Source organism: Pipistrellus kuhlii, unplaced genomic scaffold, assembly GCF_014108245.1.
Source record: "Pipistrellus kuhlii isolate mPipKuh1 unplaced genomic scaffold, mPipKuh1.p scaffold_m20_p_51, whole genome shotgun sequence".
In the NCBI taxonomy this organism is placed as follows: domain Eukaryota; kingdom Metazoa; phylum Chordata; class Mammalia; order Chiroptera; family Vespertilionidae; genus Pipistrellus; species Pipistrellus kuhlii.
Window position 1 is genome coordinate 2114798 of NW_023425553.1, and position 6521 is coordinate 2121318.

The 6521-nt window shown below is 36.9% G+C and overlaps 1 pseudogene; it reads right to left on the minus strand.

The window, feature by feature from the left end:
• Window positions 1-465: 465 nt before the first annotated feature.
• On the minus strand, window positions 466-1578 carry LOC118706469 (annotated as a pseudogene).
• Between the last annotated feature and the right edge of the window lie 4943 nt (window positions 1579-6521).

Sequence of the window (6521 nt, forward strand, 5' to 3'; positions counted from 1 at the left end):
GTGCTATATTAAACAGTGTTTTGGAAGATAGATTAACTAATAGCTCCAAGCCTCCTAACAATTTAAATGAAAATTACAAAATGTTTGAGACCCTATTTTGGAATATAAAAGGTGTTTGACTTCCAATTTCCATTCTCTGTAGAACAAGAATAGGTCATTCCTTTATTGACATGCATAAAATTCATCACATTTTCTGTTCTGCTGATGCTATAAATTCAATACCAATTCTCCAGCCACATCATTTATGAGCATAAAGTATATCATGTAACCTCAGATCTCTAACAGTGGAAGGATGGATGCTGCTAGAATAATGCTGTTTCCTTTGATGCGACAATTGAGCCTCCATTTCCCTCCCCCTCAGACAAATTCTTCTGCATGTTAGAGCAGTGAGGAATGGTTTTAGTCTTATAACCAAATTAGAGTGAAGACATTGGCCACATAATACACATGCTTCATTTTTTTAAAAAAAAAATTCTGAATCTTGGGCAGCTGTTCTCTTGTGACTACTTTACAGTGTCTAAAAGCAGTTATTGTCCAAAGCTAGAAGAACTTAAGTCTTCTCTGATGAGCATGTGAATGAATGGAGGGAGGTAAACAAAAAATAAAATTAAAAAAGATGAGGTCTGATAGGGGAGCAGCCGGATAAGAAAATCAAAAAAGGAACAGTAATTTAAAGTTTATTCCAGCTATAATGCAGGTTATTCCGACTTTAAGTAGCATCACGTGGCATACTTCTGAGTCCATTCCCGAGATATTCTGTTGTACTTATCTCTGTTTTATAGATCCGTGCAATCTCTGGCACTAGGGGGGTCATCTGGGTTTGGATCACATAGCAGTGAACAAACAGATAAAAGAACTTTAGAAATAGTTAATGCAGGAGACCACTGTGATCTTAGAATATCGAGACAAATGCTGCCATTACTGTTAATATTTTAATTAATTTCTTTATTGATTAAGGTATCACATATTTGTCCTCAACCCCCCCATTCTAATCCCCCACCCCCTCAGACTCATGCCCCCACCCCCCTATTGTCCTTGACCACTGGTTAGGCTCATATGTATGCACACAGGTCCTTTGGTTGATCCCTCCCTTTGAGGTCCAACAGTCTGACCCATGGCTCCTTATCTCTAGGTCTGTTCTTGTTCATCAGTCTATGTTGTTCACCATTTCCCCTAGATGAGTGAGATCATGTCCTACTGGAAATATACTTAAAAGAATAAAAAATGAGGCAAGCAATCATGGTTATGCTGAAAGGCATATGAATCAGTCTGTATGAGTTTCTTTCTGGGCCAACAGTTCTTTTGAGACCCAATTTCAATGTCAAACAGTTCCTTATGTGTACATGTCAGCAATGATATATCAGTTCTGGATGGTGGGCAAAGGATGATAAATTATTGTTGTAAATGCAACCTTAGGTGGTTTGAAGGGGTAGTCTGCAGGAAAATGAATTGTCAAAAAGAATACACCACCTTGATATGGGCTGTCATTAGGTCCTATAATTGTGGCTTGCCAATGAAACATATCATCCCTAACTGAACCTGCAGAACACTGTGCTGAAGGGTCACGGGCAGGGTGTGTGCTCAAAGGTCTGGCCAAAACTCTGGCTCTGCCAGACACAGGCGCTGAGGGGCCGGGGCCTCCCTCTGGCTATGGCCTCGGCCTCCTCCCCATGCGGAAGCTGGGTGCCTTCCGAGCCCTACAGGGCTCACTTGCCCATGCCACCATTCTAATTCTCAATCTCTACTATGAATCCTCCCATAATAAACCATTTTGTGACCCTTAGCACACTTCAAAGGGGATTCCTAGAAATCCAACTATCTGGGATAAACTTCAATGCTAGCAAACCTCAAATATATGCCCTTAGATTGGCTCTATCATCTTGGCCTCAAGATTCTCCCTTTCTGGATTCTAGTTTTTAGTTGCAACAGGGTGCAAAGATACATTCAAATCCTGTCTTTCTTGGCCTAAAAGACTCCTACCACTTATAGGGGTCTGGACATCAGGACCTCCAAATTCTCTCCCATGCACCTCTATCCTTTCTTACCCTCAGTTTCCCCATTTCCAGACCCTATAGGGCTTCAGGGAACGGAAGATGCAGGATAAGGGTATCATTGCCAATATTTTCCCTGAAAAAATAGAGCAATTTGCCCTAGGCAGTTTGGCTCAGTGGATAGTGCATTGGCCTAAGGACCAAAGGGTCCTAGGTTCAATTCTGGTCAAGGGCAAGTACCTCATTTGCAGACTTGATCCCTGTGTGGGAGACAACCAATTGGTGTGTCTCTCACATTGATGTGTCTCTGTCTGTCTCTTCCTCTCCTTTCTATTCTAAAAATCAATGGAAAAAATCCTCAAGTGAGAATTAATTAAAGGAAGCAACCAAAGTTTAAATTGTGAGGAAAGAGCTTGATGAGCTGAAAATATGTTTATAACGTTATCTCTATTCCAAGTGATCTGAGTGTTCCTACTGATATAAGTCCCAGTCCTAGCCTCCCTCTCAGAGGCCCAGCTGTAGGCTGGAGCTGAGACCCTATACTCCATTCCACAACAGCTACCTTCACCCATATTCATTGATTTATAACAACAAAAAAAAAACTTCTAAGTTATCTTAGGGTAAAGATGAAATTTTAAAAATGCAATTACATGATAATTTGAACTGGAATCAGTAAAAACATTATAAATTCGGAGTTAAAGGAACTATTCAAGTCTATCTTCAGGCTAATTTTCATCTTGAACTGTTTTTTTTTTCTTTTAAATAAGAGAAACAAACAAACAAACAAACAAAAAAACACCCCACAACATCACTAAATCTTCAAAAAATTTTCAACAAGCAAGCATGAGGAAAGCAAAATAGACAGTAGATAAAATAACAATCTTTGGCATAGTAAATAAGAAATTTGTTAAAATTTTTAAAATGTTATCTGATAATCATGTGAAATACCACAAAAACAGAGTAGACTCAAATAAATAAAATCAGAAGTGAAAGAGAAGTAACAACTGACACCTCAGAAATACAAAGGATAGCCCAGCTGTTCTGGCTCAGTGGTTGACCTATGAACCAGGAGGACACGGTTCAATTCCCCTCAGAGCACATGGCAGGGTTGCTGGCTGGATCCCCAGTGTGGGGCGTGTAGAAGGCAGCCAATCAAAGATTCTCTCTCATCGCTGTTTCTATCTCTCCCTTCTTCTCTGAGATCAATAAAAATAAAAGAAATACAAAGGCTTGTAAGAAAATATAATACTATGAACAACTATATGTCAAGAAATTGGACAAACTCAGCAAAATGGATAAATTACTAGAAACATACAATCAATCTGAAAATGAATCAGGAAGAATTTAAAAAAAAACACCCTGAATAGGCCAATTATAAATAATTAAATCAAAGCAGTAATAATGATAACAATAATAATAAAATTCCTAGGCAAAAAAAAAGTCTTGGACCAGATGGCTTTACAGGTAAATTTTATCAAACATTCAAGGGAGAAGTAACGCCTATCCTTCTCAAACTATTTGAGAAAATTCAAGGGAAGGGATGACTTCCAAGCTCTTTTTATGAGGCCAGCACTATCCTAATTCCAAAACCAGATGGAGACAATGCAAAGAAAGAAAACTCTGGGGCAATATACCTGATAAACAGATGCTAAAATCCTCAACAATATATTAGTATACTGGATCCAGCAATACACTAAAAAGATCATACATCATGATCCAGTGGGATTTATTCCAGAGATGCAAGGTTAGTACAATATTAACAAATCAATAAATGTGATACATCACATAAACAAAATGAAGGATAAAAATCACATAATCATATCAACAAATGCAGGAAAAGCATTTGATAAAATCAGAACCCATTTATTTATTTTTCATTTTATATATATATATTTTTTTTAATTAAGGTATTATATGTGTACATATTTTACCAATCCCCGCCCCCCTCAAACCCATTTTATGATAAAAAAAAAAAAAACCTCTCAGCAAAGTGAGAACAGAGGGATCATATCTCTACATAAGAAAGGCCATATATGATAAGCCAACAACCAATATCATATTCGATGGGCAAAAACTAAAAGTGTTTCCCTTAAGATCATGAACAAGACAGGATGCCCACTTTTACCACTCTTATTCAACATAGTATTGGAAGAAGTACTAGCCACAGCAATCAGATAATATGAACAAATAAAAAGCATCCAAATGGAAAAGGAGGAAGTAAAACTATCATTATTCACAGATGGCATGATATTGTACATAGAAAACTGAAAACACTCCACCAAAAAAACTTCCAGATCTAATAAATGAATTAAGGATACAAATTATTCAGAAATTGGTGGCATTTTTATATACCAATAATGAACTATCAGAAAGAGAAATTAAGAAAACCATCCCACTTACTATTGCAACAAAAACATAAGGTACCTAGGAATAAATTTAACCAATGAGGTAAAAGACCTGTCATAGGGAAGTTATGAGATATTGAAGAAAGAAATTGAGAAAGACACAATGAAGTGAAAGCATGGATAGGAAAAATTAGCATAATTAAAATGTCTATACTACTCAAAGCAATTTGTAGAATAATTGCAATTTCTATTAAAATACTAATGACATATCTCACAGATCTAGAATAAATAATCCAAAAATGTATATGGAACCAAAAAAGACTCCAAATAGCCTCAACAATCTTGAGAAAGAAGCACAAAGTTGGAGGTATTATACTACCTGATATCAAACTATACTACAAGACCATAGTAATAAAAACAGCATGGTATTGATACAAGTACAGGCATATAGATCAATGAAACAGAATAGATAGCACAGAAATAAACCCATGTTTTTACAGGCAATTAAATTTAACAAAGGAGGCTAGAACATACAATGGGGTAAAGATAGTCTCTTTAACAAATGGTGTTGGGAAAATAGGACAGATACATGCAAAAAAATAAAACTGGACCACCAACTTACACCATACACAAAAATAAACTCAAAATGAATTAAATACTTAAATATAAGTCACAAACCATAAAAATCCTAGCAGAAAACATAAGCAGTATAATTTCAGACATTTCTCATAGCAATATTTTTGCTGACATATCTCCTGAGGCAAGGCAAACAAAAGGAAAAGTAAATAAATGGGACTACATCTAACTAAAAAGCTTTTGCACAGCAAAAGAAACCATTAACAAAATAAAAAGGGTACCCACTAAATGGGAGGTCATATTTGCCAATGACATATCTGATAAGAAGTTAATTTCCAATGTATATAAAGAATTTATACTACTCAACACCAAGACAAACAACCCAATTAAAAATGGGCAATGGGCCAATATAAATACTTCTCCAAAAAGGACATACAGGTGGCCAATAGACATATGAAAAAACCCTCAATGTCACTAATCATCACAGAGATAAAGATTAAAAGCACAATGAGGTACCACCTCACACCTGTCAGAATGGCTATCATCAACAAATGACAAGTGCTGGTGAGGATGCGGAGAAAAAGGAACCCTAGTGCACTGCTGGTGGGAATGCAGACTGGTGCAGCCACTATGGAAAACAGTATGGAGTTTCCTCAAAAAAAATAAAAATCAAACTTCCTTTTTGGTGCAATGATTTCACTTCTGGGAATATGGGTGAAGAAACCCAAAATACTAATTTGAAAGAATATATGCACCCCTATGTTCAATGTAGCATTATTTACAATAGCCAAGAACTGGCAACAATCCAAATACCCATCAGTAGATGAGTAGATTAAAAAAAAAAAGCTGTGGTCCATTTACACAATGGAATACTTCTCCACTGTAAAAATGAAGAAAACCTTACCTTTTGTGACAGCGTGGATGGATCCGGATATTATTTTGCCAAGTGAAATAAGTCAGTCAGAGAAAGATAAATGCCATATGATCTCACTTATATGTGGAATCTAACTAACAAACTGGGGGGAAAAATAGAAACAGAGGCATGGACACATGGAATAGACTGACAGCTGTCAGAGGGGAAGAGGATTGGGGAGCTGGTGAAAAAAAGGCGAGGGGATTAAACAAAAAAAAGTGAAAGCAAACTGCCTGGGTTCATAGTTGGGGTATGTACTTACTAACTGGCTAATTATCAGTTAGTTACCTCTTCTTTCTTAGCCTGTTTCTTCATCTGTAACATAGGTATAATAATACCTCTCTTGAAAGGTCCTTATGAAGATAAACTAAGTTAATACATGTAAAGCACTTAATCAAGGGTCTGGTGCATAATAAGCACTTAACATTGTTACTTCTTTGGACCAGGCACTGTGCTTAGTGTTTTCTGTACATGATGCTATTGAATTGTTATGTTCTGGTGTAACCGCCATCTTACAAAGGGCGCCTCAAAAAAGTCAAATTATGGAGTCGTTTATTAAAGGCTGGCAGCATACGAGGGAGCAGAAACACCCCAGACCACGCAGCCCCGAACAGCTTGCCACTTCTGGCTTATATTGGCAGAATATCACAAAGGTATTGATTACATCTTTGGGTCTGGAACAAGGAACCTGTTTTG